General features: G+C 46.5%; 1 pseudogene; it reads left to right on the top strand.

Moving 5' to 3' along the window:
* The window catches only part of LOC112265801, a 294298-nt pseudogene that overhangs the window by 197469 nt on the left and 69329 nt on the right, over positions 1–27500 (top strand).

Raw genomic sequence — 27500 nt, forward strand, 5'->3', positions numbered from 1 at the left:
AGAAACAGTGTGAGTGAGAGAGTGAATGAGATACAGTGTGAGTGAGAGAGAGAGTGAGTGAATGAGAAACAGTGTGAGTGAGTGAGAGAGTGAATGAGAAACAGTGTGAGTGAGAGAGAGTGAATGAGAAACAGTGTGAGTGAGAGAGTGAGTGAATGAGAAACAGTGTGAGTGAGTGAGAGAGTGAATGAGAAACAGTGTGAGTGAGAGAGAGTGAATGAGAAACAGTGTGAGTGAGAGAGAGAGAGTGAATGAGAAACAGTGTGAGTGAGTGAGAGAGAGAGTGAATGAGAAACAGTGTGAGTGAGTGAGGGATGCTGTCACTTGAATAGAAAGTTAGCAGAAATCTGAACATTAGTGGGAGATCCTGTTTATTGTCCCCTTGACAGCCGTCTGTCTACCGGGTTTTGAGAGGCTGATGTTTACACAATATCTAAACCAACCCTGCCTCTCCATCTCTCTCTGGGTACACACGTGCATGCACACACACAAACACACACTCACTCACTCACTCACTCACTCACACACACGCACTTATATCATCCCCTTCAAATTAGTGTATGAAGGACAAACACTAGAACAGCTCTCTAAAACCCCTCTTTTTCCAACACTCCATCTGGTCCTCCAAATAACAAAACACCAATTTCATTATATTGCCTTTGTTTGATTTATGTTGCTCCTCCAGTTCATTGTTTAATTTGCACCATTGTTGCAGTTTTTTTGCCCTTGCTGCTCCCAAGCCAGCCCCTAACCCGTCTATGCCCGGGGATCAGGGGGGCATGGAGGCTGGTCCGGCCAGGCCTGTTGCCCCTTTCTGCTCCCAAGCCAGCCCCTAACCCGTCTGTCTATGCCCGGGGATCAGGGGTGCAGGGAGGCTGGTCCGGCCAGGCCTGTTGCCCCTTTCTGCTGGGTAAGACTGGTGCTCCGGCCCTGTTACTAGTGGAGTCATGTTGAGACCCATAAACTGCAGTGTGATCTTTATCATCCACATCATCCTACTCCTCCCCCTATCTGTTAGCCCCGCCTATCTCTCCCTGTTCCCTTTCTTGTTCTCCCTATCGCTCTCTCATCTCAGGCCTGGGTTGTCGTAATTAGGGCCAGTAGTATTTCCTGACTACGTGACCTGCCCAGCGAAAACTCCTGGCCTTAGTCACAAAACCCCTGGTGTCAGAACGCAAATTTGACGTTGGTCTTCCAAAACCATTATTTTCCTTTGAATTGTCTCTCTGTCTGCCTGGTGGAAACACCAAGATCATTGCTGGATATGGTAATGGTTGACTGCACTCATATTGAGCCCAGGCCTCAGTCATAAAGTATAATGTGTTGACAATTCTATATACTGGGTTGCCTACAATAGAAACAGCTTAGGTGTTTTCAGTGAATTTCTATTGTTCTAGACTTCTTCTCTTTTGTCACTTTCACATCAGTAAATCAAAACAACACCTTTTTTGGTAATGGTAAATATTGGTTCAGACAAGGACGGATACATATAATTGGCAAATGCTTGTGATATACACTACCATTCAAAAGTTTAAGGGTCACTTAGAAATGTCATTGTTTTTGAAAGAAAAGCACATTTTTTGTCCATTAAAATAACATCAAATTGATCAGAAATACAGTGTAGACATTGTTAATGTTGTAAATGACTATTGTAGCTGGAAATGTCTGATTTTTTAATGGAATATCTACATTTTGAATGGTAGTGTATATTGTTTATTTAACCTTTCATTTTACCACGTAGGTCACTAGAGATTTGAAAGTGTGCCCTACTTTGCATTTTTCCTGGCATTTATATCCGCCAAGCAGAGGTGTAAATGAACACGTTATATCAGGCTTTACCCACCCATATTGACACAGATGTGTGTATTATACACCGAAACATCACAGAAGTGTTGAAATGAGCTGTGAATCCATGGTAATGTGGTGTGAGACTGGCTACAGGTCCCTACTCTGTCATGGTAATGTGGTGTGAGACTGGCTACAGGCCCCTACTCTGTCATGGTAATGTGGTGTGAGACTGGCTACAGGCCCCTACTCTGTCATGGTAATGTGGTGTGAGACTGGCTACAGGCCCCTACTCTGTCATGGTAATGTGGTGTGAGACTGGCTACAGGTCCCTACTCTGTCATGGTAATGTGGTGTGAGACTGGCTACAGGCCCCTACTCTGTCATGGTAATGTGGTGTGAGACTGGCTACAGGCCCCTACTCTGTCATGGTAATGTGGTGTGAGACTGGCTACAGGCCCCTACTCTGTCATGGTAATGTGGTGTGAGACTGGCTACAGGCCCCTACTCTGTCATGGTAATGTGGTGTGAGACTGGCTACAGGCCCCTACTCTGTCATGGTAATGTGGTGTGAGACTGGCTACAGGTCCCTACTCTGTCTGTCATGGTAATGTGGTGTGAGACTGGCTACAGGCCCCTACTCTGTCATGGTAATGTGGTGTGAGACTGGCTACAGGCCCCTACTCTGTCATGGTAATGTGGTGTGAGACTGGCTACAGGCCCCTACTCTGTCATGGTAATGTGGTGTGAGACTGGCTACAGGCCCCTACTCTGTCATGGTAATGTGGTGTGAGACTGGCTACAGGCCCCTACTCTGTCATGGTAATGTGGTGTGAGACTGGCTACAGGCCCCTACTCTGTCATGGTAATGTGGTGTGAGACTGGCTACAGGTCCCTACTCTGTCATGGTAATGTGGTGTGAGACTGGCTACAGGCCCCTACTCTGTCATGGTAATGTGGTGTGAGACTGGCTACAGGTCCCTACTCTGTCATGGTAATGTGGTGTGAGACTGGCTACAGGCCCCTACTCTGTCATGGTAATGTGGTGTGAGACTGGCTACAGGCCCCTACTCTGTCATGGTAATGTGGTGTTAGCTACAGGTCCCTACTCTGTCATGGTAATGTGGTATGATACTAGCTACAGGTCCCTACTCTGTCATGGTAATGTGGTGTGAGACTGGCTACAGGCCCCTACTCTGTCATGGTAATGTTGTTAGCTACAGGTACCTACTCTGTCATGGTAGTGTTGCTAGCTACAGGTCCCTACTCTGTCATGGTAATGTGGTATGACACTAGCTACAGGTCCCTACTCTGTCATGGTAATGTTGTTTGGCTACAGGTCCCTACTCTGTCATGGTAATGTGGTATGATACTAGCTACAGGTCCCTACTCTGTCATGGTAATGTTGTGAGAGCTACAGGTCCCTACTCTGTCATGGTAATGTGGTATGATACTAGCTACAGGTCCCTACTCTGTCATGGTAATGTGGTGTGAGACTGGCTTACAGGCCCCTACTGAGACTGTCATGGTAGTGTTGTTAGCTACAGGTCCCTACTCTGTCATGGTAATGTTGTATGATACTAGCTACAGGTCCCTACTCTGTCATGGTAATGTGGTGTGATACTGGCTACAGGCCCCTACTCTGTCATGGTAATGTGTATGATACTAGCTACAGGTCCCTACTCTGTCATGGTAATGTGGTGTGAGACTGGCTACAGGCCCCTACTCTGTCATGGTAATGTTGAGACTGGCTACAGGTCCCTACTCTGTCATGGTAATGTGGTATGATACTATCTACAGGTCCCTACTCTGTCATGGTAATGTGGTGTGAGACTGGCTACAGGCCCCTACTCTGTCATGGTAGTGTTGGCTACAGGCCCCTACTCTGTCATGGTAGTGTTGTTAGCTACAGGTCCCTACTCTGTCATGGTAATGTGGTATGAACTAGCTACAGGTCCCTACTCTGTCATGGTAATGTTGAGACTGGCTACAGGTCCCTACTCTGTCATGGTAATGTGGTATGATACTAGCTACAGGTCCCTACTCTGTCATGGTAATGTTGTTAGCTACAGGTCCCTACTCTGTCATGGTAATGTGGTATGATACTAGCTACAGGTCCCTACTCTGTCATGGTAATGTGGTATGATACTAGCTACATGTCCCTACTCTGTCATGGTAGTGTTGTTAGCTACAGCTCCCTACTCTGCCATGGTAATGTTGTATGATACTAGCCACAGGTCCCTACTCTGTCATGGTAATGTTGTATGATACTAGCTACAGGCCCCTACTCTGTCATGGTAATGTGGTATGATACTAGCTACAGGTCCCTACTCTGTCATGGTAATGTGGTGTGAGACTGGCTATAGGCCCCTACTCTGTCATGGTAATGTGGTGTGAGACTGGCTACAGGCCCCTACTCTGTCATGGTAATGTGGTGTGAGACTGGCTACAGGCCCCTACTCTGTCATGGTAATGTGGTGTGAGACTGGCTACAGGCCCCTACTCTGTCATGGTAATGTGGTGTGAGACTGGCTACAGGCCCCTACTCTGTCATGGTAATGTGGTGTGAGACTGGCTACAGGCCCCTACTCTGTCATGGTAATGTGGTGTGAGACTGGCTACAGGCCCCTACTCTGTCATGGTAATGTGGTGTGAGACTGGCTACAGGCCCCTACTCTGTCATGGTAATGTGGTGTGAGACTGGCTACAGGCCCCTACTCTGTCATGGTAATGTGGTGTGAGACTGGCTACAGGCCCCTACTCTGTCATGGTAATGTGGTGTGAGACTGGCTACAGGCCCCTACTCTGTCATGGTAATGTGGTGTGAGACTGGCTACAGGCCCCTACTCTGTCATGGTAATGTGGTGTGAGACTGGCTACAGGCCCCTACTCTGTCATGGTAATGTGGTGTGAGACTGGCTACAGGCCCCTACTCTGTCATGGTAATGTGGTGTGAGACTGGCTACAGGCCCCTACTCTGTCATGGTAATGTGGTGTGAGACTGGCTACAGGCCCCTACTCTGTCATGGTAATGTGGTGTGAGACTGGCTACAGGTCCCTACTCTGTCATGGTAATGTGGTGTGAGACTGGCTACAGGCCCCTACTCTGTCATGGTAATGTGGTGTGAGACTGGCTACAGGCCCCTACTCTGTCATGGTAATGTGGTGTGAGACTGGCTACAGGTCCCTACTCTGTCATGGTAATGTGGTGTGAGACTGGCTACAGGCCCCTACTCTGTCATGGTAATGTGGTGTGAGACTGGCTACAGGCCCCTACTCTGTCATGGTAATGTGGTGTGAGACTGGCTACAGGCCCCTACTCTGTCATGGTAATGTGGTGTGAGACTGGCTACAGGCCCCTACTCTGTCATGGTAATGTGGTGTGAGACTGGCTACAGGCCCCTACTCTGTCATGGTAATGTGGTGTGAGACTGGCTACAGGCCCCTACTCTGTCATGGTAATGTGGTGTGAGACTGGCTACAGGCCCCTACTCTGTCATACAGGTCCCTACTCTGTCATGGTAATGTGGTGTGAGACTGGCTACAGGCCCCTACTCTGTCATGGTAATGTGGTGTGAGACTGGCTACAGGCCCCTACTCTGTCATGGCTACAGGTCCCTACTCTGTCATGGTAATGTGAGACTGGCTACAGGTCCCTACTCTGTCATGGTAATGTGTATGTTACTAGCTACAGGTTCCTACTCTGTCATGGTAATGTTGTTAGCTACAGGTCCCTACTCTGTCATGGTAATGTGGTATGATACTATCTACAGGTCCCTACTCTGTCATGGTAATGTTACTGGCTACAGGTCCCTACTCTGTCATGGTAACTGTTAGCTACAGGTCCCTACTCTGTCATGGTAATGTGGTGTGATACTAGCTACAGGTCCCTACTCTGTCATGGTAATGTGGTATGATACTGGCTACAGGCCCCTACTCTGTCATGGTAATGTGGTGTGTTAGCTACAGGTACCTACTCTGTCATGGTAATGTGGTATGAGACTAGCTACAGGTCCCTACTCTGTCATGGTAATGTGGTGAGACTGGCTACAGGCCCCTACTCTGTCATGGTAATGTGGTATGAGACTAGCTACAGGTCCCTACTCTGTCATGGTAATGTGGTGTGAGACTGGCTACAGGCCCCTACTCTGTCATGGTAATGTGGTGTGAGACTGGCTACAGGCCCCTACTCTGTCATGGTAATGTGGTGTGAGACTGGCTACAGGCCCCTACTCTGTCATGGTAATGTGGTGTGAGACTGGCTACAGGCCCCTACTCTGTCATGGTAATGTGGTGTGAGACTGGCTACAGGCCCCTACTCTGTCATGGTAATGTGGTGTGAGACTGGCTACAGGCCCCTACTCTGTCATGGTAATGTGGTGTGAGACTGGCTACAGGCCCCTACTCTGTCATGGTAATGTGGTGTGAGACTGGCTACAGGCCCCTACTCTGTCATGGTAATGTGGTGTGAGACTGGCTACAGGCCCCTACTCTGTCATGGTAATGTGGTGTGAGACTGGCTACAGGCCCCTACTCTGTCATGGTAATGTGGTGTGAGACTGGCTACAGGCCCCTACTCTGTCATGGTAATGTTGTGAGACTGGCTACAGGTCCCTACTCTGTCATGGTAATGTGGTGTGAGACTGGCTACAGGCCCCTACTCTGTCATGGTAATGTGGTGTGAGACTGGCTACAGGCCCCCTGTCTAGCTACAGGTCCCTACTCTGTCATGGTAATGTGGTATGAGACTAGCTACAGGTCCCTACTCTGTCATGGTAATGTTGTTAGCTACAGGTCCCTACTCTGTCATGGTAATGTGGTATGAGACTAGCTACAGGTCCCTACTCTGTCATGGTAATGTGGTGTGAGACTGGTACAGGCCCCGACTCTGTCATGGTATTGTTGTGGCTACAGGTCCCTACTCTGTCATGGTAATGTGGTGTGAGACTGGCTACAGGCCCCTACTCTGTCATGGTAGTGTTGTTAGCTACAGGTCCCTACTCTGTCATGGTAATGTGGTGTGAGACTGGCTACAGGCCCCTACTCTGTCATGGTAATGTGGTGTGAGACTGGCTACAGGCCCCTACTCTGTCATGGTAATGTGGTGTGAGACTGGCTACAGGCCCCTACTCTGTCATGGTAATGTGGTGTGAGACTGGCTACAGGCCCCTACTCTGTCATGGTAATGTTGTTAGCTACAGGTCCCTACTCTGTCATGGTAATGTGGTATGAGACTGGCTACAGGTCCCTACTCTGTCATGGTAATGTGGTGTGAGACTGGCTACAGGCCCCTACTCTGTCATGGTAGTGTTGTTAGCTACAGGTCCCTACTCTGTCATGGTAATGTGGTATGACACTAGCTACAGGTCCCTACTCTGTCATGGTTAGCCCCTACTCTGTCATGGTAATGTGGTATGATACTAGCTACAGGTCCCTACTCTGTCATGGTAATGTGATGTGAGACTGGCTTACAGGACTGTGTCATGGTATTGTTGTTAGCTACAGGTCCCTACTCTGTCATGGTAATGTGGTGTGAGACTGGCTACAGGCCCCTACTCTGTCATGGTAGTGTTGAGAGCTACAGGCCCCTACTCTGTCATGGTAATGTGGTGTGAGACTGGCTACAGGCCCCTACTCTGTCATGGTAATGTGTGAGACTGGCTACAGGCCCCTACTCTGTCATGGTAATGTGGTGTGAGACTGGCTACAGGCCCCTACTCTGTCATGGTAATGTGGTGTGAGACTGGCTACAGGCCCCTACTCTGTCATGGTAATGTGGTGTTAGCTACAGGTCCCTACTCTGTCATGGTAATGTGGTATGAGACTATCTACAGGTCCCTACTCTGTCATGGTAATGTGGTGTGAGACTGGCTACAGGCCCCTACTCTGTCATGGTAGTGTTGTTAGCTACAGGTACCTACTCTGTCATGGTAATGTGGTATGAGACTGGCTACAGGTCCCTACTCTGTCATGGTAATGTTGTTAGCTACAGGTACCTACTCTGTCATGGTAATGTGGTATGATACTGGCTACAGGTCCCTACTCTGTCATGGTAATGTGGTGTGAGACTGGCTACAGGCCCCTACTGTGTCAGGCAGGTCCCTACTCTGTCATGGTAATGTGGTGTGAGACTGGCTACAGGCCCCTACTCTGTCATGGTAGTGTTGTTAGCTACAGGTCCCTACTCTGTCATGGTAATGTGGTGTGAGACTGGCTACAGGCCCCTACTCTGTCATGGTAATGTGGTGTGAGACTGGCTACAGGCCCCTACTCTGTGGTAATGTGGTGGTAATGTTGTTAGCTACAGGTCCCTACTCTGTCATGGTAATGTGGTATGATACTATCTACAGGTCCCTACTCTGTCATGGTAATGGTGTAGTTACTAGCTACAGGTTCCTACTCTGTCATGGTAATGTTGTTAGCTACAGGTTCCTACTCTGCCATGGTAATGTGGTGTGATACTATCTACAGGTCCCTACTCTGTCATGGTAATGTTACTAGCTACAGGTCCCTACTCTGTCATGGTAATGTTGTTAGCTACAGGTCCCTACTCTGTCATGGTAATGTGGTATGATACTAGCTACAGGTCCCTACTCTGTCATGGTAGTGTTGTTAGCTACATACCCCTACTCTGCCATGTTAATGTGGTATGATACTAGCTACAGGTCCCTACTCTGTCATGGTAATGTGGTATGATACTAGCTACATGCCCCTACTCTGTCATGGTAGTGTTGTTAGCTACAGGTACCTACTCTGCCATGGTAATGTTGTATGATACTAGCTACAGGTCCCTACTCTGTCATGGTAATGTGGTATGATACTAGCTACATGCCCCTACTCTGCCATGGTAATGTGGTATGATACTAGCTACAGGTCCCTACTCTGTCATGGTAATGTGGTGTGAGACTGGCTACAGGCCCCTACTCTGTCATGGTAATGTGGTGTGAGACTGGCTACAGGCCCCTACTCTGTCATGGTAATGTGGTGTGAGACTGGCTACAGGCCCCTACTCTGTCATGGTAATGTGGTGTGAGACTGGCTACAGGCCCCTACTCTGTCATGGTAATGTGGTGTGAGACTGGCTACAGGCCCCTACTCTGTCATGGTAATGTGGTGTGAGACTGGCTACAGGCCCCTACTCTGTCATGGTAATGTGGTGTGAGACTGGCTACAGGCCCCTACTCTGTCATGGTAATGTGGTGTGAGACTGGCTACAGGCCCCTACTCTGTCATGGTAATGTGGTGTGAGTGGCTACAGGCCCCTACTCTGTCATGGTAATGTGGTGTGAGACTGGCTACAGGCCCCTACTCTGTCATGGTAATGTTGTTAGCTACAGGTCCCTACTCTGTCATGGTAATGTGGTATGATACTGGCTACAGGTCCCTACTCTGTCATGGTAATGGTGTATGTTACTAGCTACAGGTCCCTACTCTGTCATGGTAATGTTGTTAGCTACAGGTTCCTACTCTGCCATGGTAATGTGGTATGATACTATCTACAGGTCCCTACTCTGTCATGGTAATGTTACTAGCTACAGGTCCCTACTCTGTCATGGTAATGTTGTTAGCTACAGGTCCCTACTCTGTCATGGTAATGTGGTGATACTAGCTACAGGACTGTCATGCTACTCTGCCATGTTAATGTGGTATGATACTAGCTACAGGTCCCTACTCTGTCATGTATGTACTAGCTGTGTCATGGTAATGTGGTAATGATACTGGCTACAGGCCCCTACTCTGTCATGGTATGGTAGGTCCCTACTCTGTCATGGTAATGTGTATGACTGGCTACAGGTCCCTACTCTGTCATGGTAATGTGGTGTGAGACTGGCTACAGGCCCCTACTCTGTCATGGTAATGTGGTGTGATACTGGCTACAGGCCCCTACTCTGTCATGGTAATGTGTGGTGTGAGACTGGCTACAGGCCCCTACTCTGTCATGGTAATGTGGTGTGAGACTGGAGCCCTACTCTGTCATGGTAATGTGGTGTGAGACTACAGGCTGTGAGACAGGCCCCTACTCTGTCATGGTAATGTGGTGAGACTGACAGGCCCCTACTCTGTCTACAGGTCCCTACTCTGTCATGGTAAGGATACTATCTACAGGTCCCTACTCTGTCATGGTAATGTGGTGTGAGACTGGCTACAGGCCCCTACTCTGTCATGGTAGTGTTGTTAGCTACAGGTACCTACTCTGTCATGGTAGTGTTGTTAGCTACAGGTCCCTACTCTGTCATGGTAATGTGGTATGACACTAGCTACAGGTCCCTTCTCTGTCTAGCTACAGGCCCCTACTCTGTCATGGTAATGTGGTATGATACTAGCTACAGGTCCCTACTCTGTCATGGTAATGTGATGTGAGACTGGCTTACAGGCCCCTACTCTGTCATGTTATGTGTTGTTAGCTACAGGTCCCTACTCTGTCATGGTAATGTGGTGTGAGACTGGCTACAGGCCCCTACTCTGTCATGGTAGTGTTGTTAGCTACAGGTCCCTACTCTGTCATGGTAATGTGGTGTGAGACTGGCTACAGGCCCCTACTCTGTCATGGTAATGTGGTGTGAGACTGGCTACAGGCCCCTACTCTGTCATGGTAATGTTGTTAGCTACAGGTCCCTACTCTGTCATGGTAATGTGGTGTGAGACTGGCTACAGGCCCCTACTCTGTCATGGTAATGTGGTGTGAGACTGGCTACAGGCCCCTACTCTGTCATGGTAATGTTGACTGGCTACAGGTCCCTACTCTGTCATGGTAATGTGGTATGATACTATCTACAGGTCCCTACTCTGTCATGGTAATGTGTATGTTACTAGCTACAGGTTCCTACTCTGTCATGGTAATGTTGTTAGCTACAGGTTCCTACTCTGTCATGGTAATGTGGTATGATACTATCTACAGGTCCCTACTCTGTCATGGTAATGTTACTAGCTACAGGTCCCTACTCTGTCATGGTAATGTTGTTAGCTACAGGTCCCTACTCTGTCATGGTAATGTGGTATGATACTATCTACAGGTCCCTACTCTGTCATGGTAATGTTACTAGCTACAGGTCCCTACTCTGCCATGGTAATGTGGTATGATACTAGTTACAGGTCCCTACTCTGTCATGGTAGTGTTGTTAGCTACATGCCCCTACTCTGCCATGTTAATGTGGTATGATACTAGCTACAGGTCCCTACTCTGTCATGGTAATGTGGTATGATACTAGCTACATGCCCCTACTCTGTCATGGTAATGTGGTATGATACTAGCTACAGGTCCCTACTCTGTCATGGTAGTGTTGTTAGCTACATACCCCTACTCTGCCATGGTAATGTGGTATGATACTAGCCACATGCCCCTACTCTGTCATGGTAATGTGGTATGATACTAGCTACAGGTCCCTACTCTGTCATGATAGTGTTGTTAGCTACATACCCCTACTCTGCCATAGTAATGTGGTATGATACTAGCCACAGGTCCCTACTCTGTCATGGTAATGTGGTATGATACTAGCCCGAGGCCCCTACTCTGTCATGGTAATGTTGTGTGAGACTGGCTACAGGCCCCTACTCTGTCATGGTAATGTTGTTAGCTACAGGTCCCTACTCTGTCATGGTAATGTGGTGTGAGACTGGCTACAGGCCCCTACTCTGTCTTGGTAATGTTGTGTGAGACTGGCTACAGGCCCCTACTCTGTCATGGTAATGTTGTTAGCTACAGGTCCCTACTCTGTCATGGTAATGTGGTGTGAGACTGGCTACAGGTCCCTACTCTGTCATGGTAATGTGGTGTGAGACTGGCTACAGGCCCCTACTCTGTCATGGTAATGTGGTGTGAGACTGGCTACAGGCCCCTACTCTGTCATGGTAATGTGGTGTGAGACTGGCTACAGGTCCCTACTCTGTCATGGTAATGTGGTGTGAGACTGGCTACAGGCCCCTACTCTGTCATGGTAATGTGGTGTGAGACTGGCTACAGGTCCCTACTCTGTCATGGTAATGTGGTGTGAGACTGGCTACAGGTCCCTACTCTGTCATGGTAATGTGGTGTGAGACTGGCTACAGGACCCTACTCTGTCATGGTAATGTGGTGTGAGACTGGCTACAGGCCCCTACTCTGTCATGGTAATGTGGTGTGAGACTGGCTACAGGCCCCTACTCTGTCATGGTAATGTGGTGTGAGACTGGCTACAGTCCCCTACTCTGTCATGGTAATGTGGTGTGAGACTGGCTACAGGCCCCTACTCTGTCATGGTAATGTGGTGTGAGACTGGCTACAGGCCCCTACTCTGTCATGGTAATGTGGTGTGAGACTGGCTACAGGCCCCTACTCTGTCATGGTAATGTTGTTAGCTACAGGTCCCTACTCTGTCATGGTAATGTGGTATGATACTATCTACAGGTCCCCTACTCTGTCATGGTAATGTGGTGTGAGACTGGCTACAGGCCCCTACTCTGTCATGGTAGTGTTGTTAGCTACAGGTACCTACTCTGTCATGGTAGTGTTGTTAGCTACAGGTACCTACTCTGTCATGGTAATGTGGTATGACACTAGCTACAGGTCCCTACTCTGTCATGGTAATGTTGTTAGCTACAGGTACCTACTCTGTCATGGTAATGTGGTATGATACTAGCTACAGGTCCCTACTCTGTCATGGTAATGTGGTGTGAGACTGGCTTACAGGCCCTGACTGTGTCATGGTAGTGTTGTTAGCTACAGGTCCCTACTCTGTCATGGTAATGTGGTGTGAGACTGGCTACAGGCCCCTACTCTGTCATGGTAGTGTTGTTAGCTACAGGCCCCTACTCTGTCATGGTAATGTGGTGTGAGACTGGCTACAGGCCCCTACTCTGTCATGGTAATGTGGTATGATACTATCTACAGGTCCCTACTCTGTCATGGTAATGGTGTATGTTACTAGCTACAGGTTCCTACTCTGTCATGGTAATGTTGTTAGCTACAGGTTCCTACTCTGCCATGGTAATGTGGTATGATACTATCTACAGGTCCCTACTCTGTCATGGTAATGATACTATCTACAGGTCCCTACTCTGTCATGGTAATGTTACTAGCTACAGGTCCCTACTCTGCCATGGTAATGTGGTATGATACTAGCTACAGGTCCCTACTCTGTCATGGTAGTGTTGTTCGCTACATTCCCTACTCTGCCATGGTAATGTGGTATGATACTAGCCACAGGTCCCTACTCTGTCATGGTAATGTGGTGTGAGACTGGCTACAGGCCCCTACTCTGTCATGGTAATGTTGTTAGCTACAGGTCCCTACTCTGTCATGGTAATGTGGTATGATACTAGCTACAGGTCCGTACTCTGTCATGGTAGTGTTGTTAGCTACATACCCCTACTCTGCCATGGTAATGTGGTAATGTTACTAGCTACAGGTCCCTACACTGTCATGGTAATGTTGTTAGCTACAGGTCCCTACTCTGTCATGGTAATGTGGTATGATACTAGCTACAGGTCCCTACTCTGTCATGGTAATGTGGTATGATACTAGCTACATGCCCCTACTCTGTCATGGTAGTGTTGTTAGCTACAGGTACCTACTCTGCCATGGTAATATTGTATGATACTAGCTACAGGTCCCTACTCTGTCATGGTAATGTGGTATGATACTAGCTACATGCCCCTACTCTGCCATGGTAATGTGATATGATACTAGCTACAGGTCCCTACTCTGTCATGGTAGTGTTGTTAGCTACATACCCCTACTCTGCCATGGTAATGTGGTATGATACTAGCCACAGGTCCCTACTCTGTCATGGTAATGTGGTATGATACTAGCCACAGGCCCCTACTCTGTCATGGTAATGTGGTGTGAGACTGGCTACAGGCCCCTACTCTGTCATGGTAATGTTGTTAGCTACAGGTCCCTACTCTGTCATGGTAATGTGGTATGATACTATCTACAGGTCCCTACTCTGTCATGGTAATGGTGTATGTTACTAGCTACAGGTTCCTACTCTGCCATGGTAATGTTGTTAGCTACAGGCCCCTATTCTGCCATGGTAATGTGATGTGATACTAGCTACAGGTCCCTACTCTGTCATGGTAATGTTACTAGCTACAGGTCCCTACTCTGTCATGGTAATGTTGTTAGCTACAGGTCCCTACTCTGTCATTGTAATGTGGTATGATACTAGCTACATGCCCCTACTCTGCCATGGTAATGTGGTATGATACTAGCTACAGGCCCCTACTCTGTCATGGTAGTGTTGTTAGCTACATACCCCTACTCTGCCATGTTAATGATGTATGATACTAGCTACAGGTCCCTACTCTGTCATGGTAATGTGGTATGATACTAGCTACATGCCCCTACTCTGTCATGGTAGTGTTGTTAGCTACAGGTACCTACTCTGCCATGGTAATGTTGTATTATACTAGCTACAGGTCCCTACTCTGTCATGGTAATGTGGTCTGATACTAGCTACAGGTCCCTACTCTGTCTTGGTAGTGTTGTAAGCTACAGGTTCCTACTCTGTCATGGTAATGTGGTATGATACTGGCTACAGGTCCCTACTCTGTCATGGTAATGTTGTATGATACTAGCTACAGGTCCCTACTCTGTCATGGTAATGTTGTTAGCTACAGGTCCCTACTCTGTCATGGTAATGTTGTTAGCTACAGGTCCCTACTCTGTCATGGTAATGTTGTTAGCTATAGGTCCCTACTCTGTCATGGTAATGTGGTAGGATACTAACTACAGGTCCCTACTCTGTCATGGTAATCTTGTTAGCTACATGCCCCTACTCTGTCATGGTAATGTTATTAGCTACAGGTCCCTACTCTGTCATGGTAATGTGGTATGATACTAGCTACATGCCCCTACTCTGCCATGGTAATGTGGTATGATACTAGCTACAGGTCCCTACTCTGTCATGGTAGTGTTGTTAGCTACATACCCCTACTCTGCCATGGTAATGTGGTATGATACTAGCCACAGGTCCCTACTCTGTCATGGTAAGGTGGTATGATACTAGCCACAGGCCCCTACTCTGTCATGGTAATGTGGTGTGAGACTGGCTACAGGCCCCTACTCTGTCATGGTAATGTTGTTAGCTACAGGTCCCTACTCTGTCATGGTAATGTGGTGTGAGACTGGCTACAGGCCCCTACTCTGTCAAGGTAGTGTTGTTAGCTACAGGTCCCTACTCTGTCATGGTAATGTGGTGTGAGACTGGCTACAGGCCCCTACTCTGTCATGGTAATGTGGTGTGAGACTGGCTACAGGCCCCTACTCTGTCATGGTAATGTTGTTAGCTACAGGCCCCTACTCTGTCATGGTAATGTGGTGTGAGAAAGGCTACAGGCCCCTACTCTGTCATGGTAATGTGGTATGATACTAGCCACAGGTCCCTACTCTGTCATGGTAAGGTGGTATGATACTAGCCACAGGCCCCTACTCTGTCATGGTAATGTGGTGTGAGACTGGCTACAGGCCCTTACTCTGTCATGGTAATGTTGTTAGCTACAGGTCCCTACTCTGTCATGGTAATGTGGTGTGAGACTGGCTTCAGGCCCCTACTCTGTCAAGGTAGTGTTGTTAGCTACAGGTCCCTACTCTGTCATGGTAATGTGGTGTGAGACTGGCTACAGGCCCCTACTCTGTCATGGTAATGTGGTGTGAGACTGGCTACAGGCCCCTACTCTGTCATGGTCATGTTGTTAGCTACAGGCCCCTACTCTGTCATGGTAATGTGGTGTGAGAATGGCTACAGGCCCCTACTCTGTCATGGTAATGTGGTGTGAGACTAGCTACAGGCCCCTACTCTGTCATGGTAATGTTGTTAGCTACAGGTCCCTACTCTGTCATGGTAATGTGGTATGATACTATCTACAGGTCCCTAACCTGTCATGGTAATGGTGTATGTTACCAGCTACAGGTTCCTACTCTGTCATGGTAATGTTGTTAGCTACAGGTTCCTACTCTGCCATGGTAATGTGGTATGATACTATCTACAGGTCCCTACTCTGTCATGGTAATGTTACTAGCTACAGGTCCCTACTCTGTCATGGTAATGTTGTTAGCTACAGGTCCCTACTCTGTCATGGTAATGTGGTATGATACTAGCTACATGTCCTTACTCTGTCATGGTAGTGTTGTTAGCTACAGATCCCTACTCTGCCATGGTAATGTGGTATGATACTAGCTACAGGTCCCTACTCTGTCATGGTAATGTGGTATGATACTAGCTACATGCCCCTACTCTGCCATGGTAATGTGGTATGATACTAGCTACAGGTCCCTACTCTGTCATGGTAGTGTTGTTAGCTACATACCCCTACTCTGCCATGGTAATGTGGTATGATACTAGCCACAGGTCCCTACTCTGTCATGGTAATGTGGTATGATACTAGCCACAGGCCCCTACTCTGTCATGGTAATGTGGTGTGAGACTGGCTACAGGCCCCTACTCTGTCATGGTAATGTTGTTAGCTACAGGTCCCTACTCTGTCATGGTAATGTGGTTAGCTACAGGACCCTACTCTGTCATGGTAATGGTGTATGTTACTAGCTACAGGTTCCTACTCTGTCATGGTAATGTTGTAGCTACAGGTTCCTACTCTGCCATGGTAATGTGGTATGATACTATCTACAGGTCCCTACTCTGTCATGGTAATGTTACTAGCTACAGGTCCCTACTCTGTCATGGTAATGTTGTTTGCTACAGGCCCCTATTCTGCCATGGTAATGTGATGTGATACTAGCTACAGGTCCCTACTCTGTCATGGTAATGTTGTTAGCTACAGGTCCCTACTCTGTCATTGTAATGTGGTATGATACTAGCTACATGCCCCTACTCTGCCATGGTAATGTGGTATGATACTAGCTACAGGTCCCTACTCTGTCATGGTAGTGTTGTTAGCTACATACCCCTACTCTGCCATGGTAATGATGTATGATACTAGCTACAGGTCCCTACTCTTTCATGGTCATGTGGTATGATACTAGCTACAGGTCCCTACTCTGTCATGGTAATGTTGTTAGCTATAGGTCCCTACTCTGTCATGGTAATGTTATTAGCTACAGGTCCCTACTCCGTCATGGTAATGTTGTATGAAACTAGCTACATGCCCCTACTCTGCCATGATAATATTGTTAGCTACAGGTTCCTACTCTGCCATGGTAATGTGGTATGAAACTAGCTACATGCCCCTACTCTGCCATGATAATATTGTTAGCTACAGGTCCCTACTCTGCCTTGGTAATGTTGTTAGCTACAGGTCCCTACTCTGTCATGGTAATGTTGTTAGCTACAGGTCCCTACTCTGTCATGGTAATGTTGTTAGCTATAGGTCCCTACTCTGTCATGGTAATGTTGTTAGCTATAGGTCCCTACTCTGTCATGGTAATGTTATTAGCTACAGGTCCCTACTCTGTCATGGTAATGTTGTATGATACTAGCTACATGCCCCTACTCTGTCATGGTAATGTTGTGTGATACTAGCTACATGCCCCTACTCTGTCATGGTAATGTTGTTAGCTACAGGTCTCTACTCTGTCATGGTAATGTTATTAGCTACAGGTCCCTACTCTGTCATGGTAATGTTGTATGATACTAGCTACAGGCCCCTACTCTGTCATGGTAATGTTGTTAGCTATAGGTCCCTACTCTGTCATGGTAATGTTATTAGCTACAGGTCCCTACTCTGTCATGGTAATGTTGTATGATACTAGCTACAGGCCCCTACTCTGTCATGGTAATGTGGTAGGATACTAACTACAGGTCCCTACTCTGTCAGGGTAATCTTGTTAGCTACATGCCCCTACTCTGTCATGGTAATGTTATTAGCTACAGGTCCCTACTCTGTCATGGTAATGTTGTATGATACTAGCTACATGCCCCTACTCTGTCATGGTAATGTTGTGTGATACTAGCTACATGCCCCTACTCTGTCATGGTAATGTTGTTAGCTACAGGTCCCTACTCTGTCATGGTAATGTTGTTAGCTACAGGTCCCTACTCTGTCCTGGTAATGTTATTAGCTACAGGTCCCTACTCTGTCATGGTAATGTTGTATGATACTAGCTACATGCCCCTACTCTGTCATGGTAATGTTGTGTGATACTAGCTACATGCCCCTACTCTGTCATGGTAATGTTGTATGATACTAGCCACAGGCCCCTACTCTGTCATGGTAATGTGGTGTGAGACTGGCTACAGGCCCTTACTCTGTCATGGTAATGTTGTTAGCTACAGGTCCCTACTCTGTCATGGTACTGTTGTTAGATACAGGACCCTACTCTGTCATGGTAATGTGGTATGATACTAGCTATTGGTCCCTACTCTGTCATGGTAATGTTGTTAGCTACAGGCCCCTACTCTGCCATGGTAATGTGGTATGATACCAGCTACTGGTCCCTACTTTGTCATGGTAATGTTATTAGCTACAGGTCCCTACTCTGCCATGGTAATGTTGTATGATACTAGCTACAGGTCCCTACTCTGCCATGATAATATTGTTAGCTACAGGTTCCTACTCTGCCATGGTAATGTGGTATGATACTAGCTACAGGTCCCTACTCTGTCTTGGTAATGTTGTTAGTCACAGGTCCCTACTCTGTCAGGGTAATGTTGTTAGCTACAGGTCCCCACTCTGTCATGGTAATGTGATGTGAGACTGGCTCCAGGCTCCTACTCTATCATGGTAATGTTGTGTGAGACTGGCTCCAGGCACCTACTCTGTCATGGTAATGTTGTGTGAGACTGGCTCCAGGCTCCTACTCTGTCATGGTGATGTGATGTGAGACTGGCTCCAGGCTCCTACTCTGTCATGGTAATGTGATGTGAGACTGGCTCCAGGCTCCTACTCTGCCATGGTAATGTGGTGTGAGACTGGCTCCAGGCTCTTTACTCTGTCATGGTAATGTGAAGAGGGAAAGGGGGATACCTAGTCAGTTGTACAACTGAAATTATTCAACTGAAATGTGTCTTCCGCACTTAACTCTCTGAATCAGAGAGGTGTGGGGGGCTGCCTTAATCAATGTTCACATCATCGGTGTCTTCCACATTTAACCCTCTGAATCAGAGAGGTGTGGGGGGGCTGCCTTAATCAATGTTCACATCATCGGTGTCTTCCACATTTAACCCTCTGAATCAGAGAGGTGTGGGGGGCTGCCTTAATCAATGTTCACATCATCGGTGTCTTCCACATTTAACCAGCAATCAGAGAGGTGTGGGGGTGCCTTAATCAATGTTCACATCATCGGTGTCTTACACATTTAACCCTCAATCAGATAGGTGTGGGGGGCTGCCTTAATCAATGTTCACATCATCGGTGTCTTACACATTTAACCCTCAATCAGAGAGGTGTGGGGGCTGCCTTAATCAATGTTCACATCATCGGTGTCTTACACATTTAACCCTCAATCAGATAGGTGTGGGGGGGCTGCCTTAATCAATGTTCACATCATCGGTGTCTTACACATTTAACCCTCAATCAGAGAGGTGTGGGGGGGCTGCCTTGATCAATGTTCACATCATCGGTGTCCAGGTGTTGTTGGGGGTTAACTGCCTTGCTCAAGGTCAGAACTGCAGATTTTTCTACGTTGCCGACTCGGGGATTCGAACCAGCAACCTTTCGGTTACTGGCCCAACACTCTTAACCGCTAGAGAGATGCTAGAGTCATTCACAATGCTCCCAAACTGAGAAGATATAGCTATTTTTTTCTCTCTCTATTCTATCCTAAGATTAGTTTGTGGTTAGATTGTGTGTGTGTCTGTGTGCGCCAATTAATGGGCCTGTGTGTGTGTGTCTTCTGCAGTATGAATCATCAGGTCTGGGTTTGATCAGCAGCCGACTGAGAACAACACTGAACAGAATCCAGGAGAGCCTCATCCAAATGGCAAGCAAAAAATCTCTCATTTTCAAACTCTGTCTCTCACTCTCTCTCTCTCTCTTCCCTCTCCCTCTCTCTTTCTCTCTCTTCCCTCGCTCTCTCTCTCTTTCTTTCTCTCTCTCTCTCTCTCTCTCTCTTTCTCTCTCTCCCTCTCTCTCTCTCTTTCTCCCTCTCTCTTTCTCCCTCTCTTTCTCTCTCTCTCTCTCTCTCTCTCTCTCTCTCTTCCCTCTCCCTCTCTCTTTCTCCCTCTCTCTCTCTCTCTCGTCCCTCTCTCTCCCCTCAATCTCCCCCCAATCTCTGCCCCTCAATCTCTCTCTCCTCAATCTCTCTCTCTCCCCCTTTCTCTCTCTCTCCCTCTCTCTCTCTCTCTCTCTCTCCCTTCGATCTCTCTCTCTCCCTCTCCCTCGATCTCTCTCTCTCCCCTCAATCTCTCTCACCCCTCAATCTCGCTCTCTCTCCCTTCGATCTCTCTCTCTCCCCTCGATCTCTCTCTCCCCCTCGCTCTCTCTCTTCCCCCACTCTCGCTCTCTCCCCCTCTCCCCTCAATCTCAATTAAATTCAACTGGCTTTATTGGCATGGGAAACATATGTTAACACTGCCAAAGCAAGTTATGTAGATTATATACAGAAATTAAATAAACAATACAAATAAACAGTAAACATTACAGTCACAGAAGTTCCAAAAGAATTTCAAATGTCGTATTATGTATATATATACAGTGTTGTAACAATGTACAAAAGGGAAAATAAATAAACATAACTATGGGTTGTATATACAATGGTGTTTGTTCTTCACTGGTTGCCCTTTTCTTGTGGCAACAGGTCACAAATCTTGCTGCTGTGGTGGCACACTGTGGTATTTCACCCAGTGGATATGGGAGTTTATCAAAATCAGGTTTCTTTTCCAATTTCTTTGTGGATCTGTGTAATCTGAGGGAAATGTGTATCTAATATGGTCATACATTGGGCAGGAGGTTAGGAAGTGCAGCTCAGTTTCTACCTCATTTTGTGGGCAGTGTGCACATAGCCTGTCTTCTCTTGAGAGCCAGGTCTGCCTTCGGCGGCCTTTCTCAATAGCAAGGCTATGCTCACTGAGTCTGTACATAGTCAAAGTATTTGATTATGCATATGTTTTTGCTGTTTGTTCTTTGTTATAGGGCCAAAAAGACTCAATTTTGGATAGATAATTCATGTTTTTGTTTGTTTAGTGTTTTCCAATTTTCCCAGCAGTGGTTAGAGTCTATGGATTCTTCAGTTACATTGAGCTGATTTCTGACTTGCTATTCCTTCTTTTTCTAAAGTGTATTTCTGTATTGTTTTAGTGAGTCACCGTAGTGAAGGCGTAGACTCAGGTTTTCTGAGTCTCTATGTTTTTGGTTGGACAGGTTTCTCAATTTCTTTCTTAGGTTTTTGCATTCTTCATCAAACCATTTGTCATTGCTGTTAGTTTTCTTCAGGTTTTCTGTTGGAATTTTTTATATTTGATAGGGAAGTTGAGAGGTCAAATATTCTGTTAAGATTTTCTACTGTCAGGTTTACACCTTCACTATTACAGTGACATGTTTGTCCAGGAAGTTGTCTAAAAGGGATTGAATTTGTTGTTGCCTAATAGTTTTTTGGTAGGTTTCCACACTACATTCCTTCCCTCTATAGCATGTCTTAATATTACTCAGTTCCTTTGGCTTTGATGCCTCATGATTGATTATTGCTCTGTTCAAGTAGACTGTGATTTTGCTGTGATCTAATAGATGTGTCAGTTTGCTGACTGTGAACGCTCTGAGAGACTCTCGGTTGAGGTCAGTGACAAAGTAGTCTACAGTACTACTGCCAAGAGATGAGCTATAGGTGTACCTACCATAGGAGTCTCCTCGAAGCCTACCATTGACTATGTACAGACCCAGCGTGTGACAGAGCTGCAGGAGTTGTGACTCGTTTTTGTTGGTTATGTTGTCATAGTTGTGTTTAGGGGGGCATATGGGGGAGGGAATGCTGTCATCTCCAGGCAGGTGTTTGTCCCCCTGTGTGCTGAGGGTGTCAGGTTCTTGACCTGTTCTTGACCTGTTCTGGCATTTATAGGTTGCCACAGACAAGTACATGTCCCTGGGCCTGGAAATTATTAATTTCCCATTCCAGGATGGAGAAGCTGTCTTCATTAGTATGGGGATGTATGGGGATTCTAGTGGGGGGATATTGTTAGCACACAGGAGGACATTTTTCTCTCTTTAGATTATTTCCTTTTGAATTTGTAGCCAAATGTAAAGTATTCCTGTTTTGATTAATTTAATGGAGTGAGTTAGCTCTATACCAAATTAGCATACCCCCCGAGTCCCTTCCCTGTTTCACACCTGGTAGTATATACTTCCCGTTTGAGTCCATAAGGAGTACAATCTGTGTCTTGTGTATGTCCTCAGTGGGTGTGGAGGGGTTGTCAGGAGGGCTGTCAGGGTGGCTGACAGGGGTGTGATCAGAGGGGGTGACATCCCCTGGGCCCGGGCTTCTTCATGTGTCTGTGCCGCTGTGATATCGACGTGGTCAGGGTCTGGGGTGGACTGTTCTGCTGTGATACCGACGTGGTCAGGGTCTGGGGTGGACTGTTCTGCTGTGATATCGACGTGGTCAGGGTCTGGGGTGGACTGTTCTGCTGTGATATCGACGTGGTCAAGGTCTGGGGTGGACTGTTCTGCTGTGATATCGACGTGGTCAGGGTCTGGGGTGGACTGTTCTGCTGTGATATCGACGTGGTCAGAGTCTGGGGTGGACTGTTCTGCTGTGATATCGACGTGGTCAGGGTCTGGGGTGGACTGTTCTGCTGTGATATCGACGTGGTCAGGGTCTGGGGTGGACTGTTCTGCTGTGATATCGATGTGGTCAGAGTCTGGGGTGGACTGTTCTGCTGTGATATCGACGTGGTCAGGGTCTGGGGTGGACTGTTCTGCTGTGATATCGACGTGGTCAGGGTCTGGGGTGGACTGTTCTGCTGTGATATCGACGTGGTCAGGGTCTGGGGTGGACTGTTCTGCTGTGGTGTCGAAACTTTTATCGGGAGCTGAGTTGGGCTGTTCTGCTGGCTTCTCTGCGGGGGCTGGCCACCTCTCTAGTGGGTTGTTCTCTTTCACACGCCGTCCCCCTCACCCTCTCCTCCATCCCCCTCAACCTCTCCTCCAGCAGTCTGATCCTCTCCTCTAGTGCTCTGTTCTTCTCCTGATCCTGCTCTTTCTCCTGTTGTAGTTGTCTCACCACAGTCCAGAGTGTAGATATGTCTCTCTTCACCTCCAGCTCTCCGGGTCTGGTTAAGGGGGTGTTGTTGTGCTGGACTGTTGTCTGGGTCTGTGCTGACTGAAGTGTAATCACCTGATGTTCCAGCTCCACCTGCCTTACCTCCAGCTGGGTAAATGTATCCTTCATTTCAATGAGAGGGTAGTACTCTGTGCTGGGAGGTTGACTTTCCGTTTGGGGTTGCTCGTCTGTGGGGTTATATAATGAAGGGGTCTGGTCTGACCCGCTCGGGGTGGGGGTATCTTTCTCAAGGGAGAGCTTCTCCTGCTGAGCTAATTCTTTGATTAGGTGAAAGTCCAGCTGAAACTGTTTGGGGTTCCCCTGTACCAATACGAGATTTATATTAACTCAGAGTCCTCGTTGTCTAGTATCCTGAGTTTCCACCCCTCGTTAACACCCCCTCTCTTAACAGAGGGGTAGTGTGCTAATATAGCACTGTGCCCTGCCAGGGGATGGTCTGTGTGGAAGATGAGGTTCCTGATGTTCCCATTTTTATAATAGTCAGCAAAAAGTCTCTTGGTTTTCCAGAAGGAGCTTCATTTTGTGCTCTTTTCGTGTCTTGTCATTCTTTACATAAACAGGGTACTGTATTTTAATTAACTCTGAACAGCGGGAGGCAGCTTCTAAGGCCTCTCCATTTAGTTGGAGTAGACTGTGCGACTCTCCTGCCATTGTTGGGCTAAAGGGCTTTGACACCTCTCACTTGACACGTCAGTGCTAATTCAGTCCTTATAAAGCAATGTAATGTATTTTTCGTCTTTGCTTTTGGAAATAAAATATAGCTTCAGACTAAACATTACTCACTCAGTTCCTGGTTGGATGGTGTTTTCAGGTTTCTGTTGTTTTCCAGAGCATTTGCTGTATTGCGTTGGAATAATAATCTTTGGTAGCTGTAAACCTTCCAGGTGATTCTGTAATTCCGTCCATAATCAGGTTGTAGGTTTTGAGTTTTGATTTGGAGTGAAGTTTATGTTGTAGACGGTAGCATCCTGTATATGTCCTGGTGACATAGTGGAGGTTATGTTGTAGAGGGTAGCATCCTGTATATGTCCTGGTGACATAGTGGAGGTTATGTTGTAGAGGGTAGCATCCTGTATATGTCCTGGTGACATAGTGAAGTTTATGTTGTAGACGGTAGCATCCTGTATATGTCCTGGTGACATAGTGAAGGTTATGTTGTAGAGGGTAGCATCCTGTATATGTCCTGGTGACATAGTGAAGTTTATGTTCTAGACGGTAGCATCCTGTATATGTCCTGGTGACATAGTGAAGTTTATGTTGTAGACGGTAGCATCCTGTATATGTCCTGGTGACATAGTGAAGTTTATGTTGTAGACGGTAGCATCCTGTATATGTCCTGGTGACATAGTGAAGGTTATGTTGTAGACGGTAGCATCCTGTATATGTCCTGGTGACATAGTGAAGTTTATGTTGTAGAGGGTAGTATCCTGTATATGTCCTGGTGACATAGTGAAGTTTATGTTGTAGACGGTAGCATCCTGTATATGTCCTGGTGACATAGTGGAGGTTATGTTGTAGAGGGTAGCATCCTGTATATGTCCTGGTGACATAGTGAAGTTTATGTTGTAGACGGTAGCATCCTGTATATGTCCTGGTGACATAGTGAAGGTTATGTTGTAGAGGGTAGCATCCTGTATATGTCCTGGTGACATAGTGAAGTTTATGTTGTAGAGGGTAGTATCCTGTATATGTCCTGGTGACATAGTGAAGTTTATGTTGTAGAGGGTAGCATCCTGTATATGTCCTGGTGACATAGTGAAGTTTATGTTGTAGAGGGTAGCATCCTGTATATGTCCTGGTGACATAGTGAAGTTTATGTTGTAGAGGGTAGTATCCTGTATATGTCCTGGTGACATAGTGAAGTTTATGTTGTAGAGGGTAGCATCCTGTATATGTCCTGGTGACATAGTGAAGTTTATGTTGTAGAGGGTAGTATCCTGTATATGTCCTGGTGACATAGTGAAGTTTATGTTGTAGAGGGTAGCATCCTGTATATGTCCTGGTGACATAGTGAAGTTTATGTTGTAGAGGGTAGCATCCTGTATATGTCCTGGTGACATAGTGGAGGTTATGTTGTAGAGGGTAGCATCCTGTATATGTCCTGGTGACATAGTGGAGGTTATGTTGTAGAGGGTAGCATCCTGTATATGTCCTGGTGACATAGTGTAGGTTATGTTGTAGATGGTAGCATCCTGTATATGTCCTGGTGACATAGTGGAGGTTATGTTGTAGAGGGTAGCATCCTGTATATGTCCTGGTGACATAGTGAAGTTTATGTTGTAGAGGGTAGCATCCTGTATATGTCCTGGTGACATAGTGAAGGTTATGTTGTAGAGGGTAGTATCCTGTATATGTCCTGGTGACATAGTGAAGTTTATGTTGTAGAGGGTAGCATCCTGTATATGTCCTGGTGACATAGTGAAGGTTATGTTGTAGAGGGTAGTATCCTGTATATGTCCTGGTGACATAGTGAAGTTTATGTTGTAGACGGTAGTATCCTGTATATGTCCTGGTGACATAGTGAAGGTTATGTTCTAGACGGTAGTATCCTGTATATGTCCTGGTGACATAGTGAAGGTTATGTTCTAGACGGTAGTATCCTGTATATGTCCTGGTGACATAGTGAAGTTTATGTTGTAGAGGGTAGCATCCTGTATATGTCCTGGTGACATAGTGAAGTTTATGTTGTAGAGGGTAGCATCCTGTATATGTCCTGGTGACATAGTGAAGTTTATGTTGTAGACGGTAGCATCCTGTATATGTCCTGGTGACATAGTGAAGGTTATGTTGTAGAGGGTAGTATCCTGTATATGTCCTGGTGACATAGTGAAGTTTATGTTGTAGAGGGTAGCATCCTGTATATGTCCTGGTGACATAGTGGAGGTTATGTTGTAGAGGGTAGTATCCTGTATATGTCCTGGTGACATAGTGAAGTTTATGTTGTAGAGGGTAGCATCCTGTATATGTCCTGGTGACATAGTGGAGGTTATGTTGTAGAGGGTAGCATCCTGTATATGTCCTGGTGACATAGTGGAGGTTATGTTGTAGAGGGTAGCATCCTGTATATGTCCTGGTGACATAGTGAAGTTTATGTTGTAGACGGTAGCATCCTGTATATGTCCTGGTGACATAGTGAAGTTTATGTTGTAGACGGTAGCATCCTGTATATGTCCTGGTGACATAGTGAAGTTTATGTTGTAGAGGGTAGCATCCTGTATATGTCCTGGTGACATAGTGGAGGTTATGTTGTAGAGGGTAGCATCCTGTATATGTCCTGGTGACATAGTGAAGTTTATGTTGTAGACGGTAGTATCCTGTATATGTCCTGGTGACATAGTGAAGTTTATGTTGTAGACGGTAGCATCCTGTATATGTCCTGGTGACATAGTGAAGTTTATGTTCTAGACGGTAGCATCCTGTATATGTCCTGGTGACATAGTGGAGGTTATGTTGTAGAGGGTAGTATCCTGTATATGTCCTGGTGACATAGTGAAGTTTATGTTCTAGACGGTAGTATCCTGTATATGTCCTGGTGACATAGTGAAGTTTATGTTCTAGACGGTAGTATCCTGTATATGTCCTGGTGACATAGTGAAGTTTATGTTGTAGACGGTAGCATCCTGTATATGTCCTGGTGACATAGTGAAGTTTATGTTCTAGACGGTAGTATCCTGTATATGTCCTGGTGACATAGTGAAGTTTATGTTGTAGAGGGTAGTATCCTGTATATGTCCTGGTGACATAGTGAAGTTTATGTTCTAGACGGTAGTATCCTGTATATGTCCTGGTGACATAGTGAAGTTTATGTTGTAGAGGGTAGTATCCTGTGTATGTCCTGGTGACATAGTGAAGTTTATGTTGTAGACGGTAGTATCCTGTATATGTCCTGGTGACATAGTGAAGTTTATGTTGTAGAGGGTAGCATCCTGTATATGTCCTGGTGACATAGTGAAGTTTATGTTGTAGACGGTAGCATCCTGTATATGTCCTGGTGACATAGTGAAGTTTATGTTGTAGACGGTAGTATCCTGTATATGTCCTGGTGACATAGTGAAGTTTATGTTCTAGACGGTAGTATCCTGTATATGTCCTGGTGACATAGTGAAGTTTATGTTGTAGAGGGTAGTATCCTGTATATGTCCTGGTGACATAGTGAAGTTTATGTTGTAGACGGTAGTATCCTGTATATGTCCTGGTGACATAGTGAAGTTTATGTTGTAGAGGGTAGTATCCTGTATATGTCCTGGTGACATAGTGGAGGTTATGTTGTAGAGGGTAGTATCCTGTATATGTCCTGGTGACATAGTGGAGGGTAGTATCCTGTATATGTCCTGGTGACATAGTGGAGGTTATGTTGTAGAGGGTAGTATCCTGTATATGTCCTGGTGACATAGTGGAGGGTAGTATCCTGTATATGTCCTGGTGACATAGTGGAGGTTATGTTGTAGAGGGTAGTATCCTGTATATGTCCTGGTGACATAGTGAAGTTTATGTTGTAGACGGTAGTATCCTGTATATGTCCTGGTGACATAGTGAAGTTTATGTTGTAGAGGGTAGCATCCTGTATATG

This window comes from Oncorhynchus tshawytscha, linkage group LG13, assembly GCF_018296145.1.
Source record: "Oncorhynchus tshawytscha isolate Ot180627B linkage group LG13, Otsh_v2.0, whole genome shotgun sequence".
Lineage (NCBI taxonomy): Eukaryota > Metazoa > Chordata > Actinopteri > Salmoniformes > Salmonidae > Oncorhynchus > Oncorhynchus tshawytscha.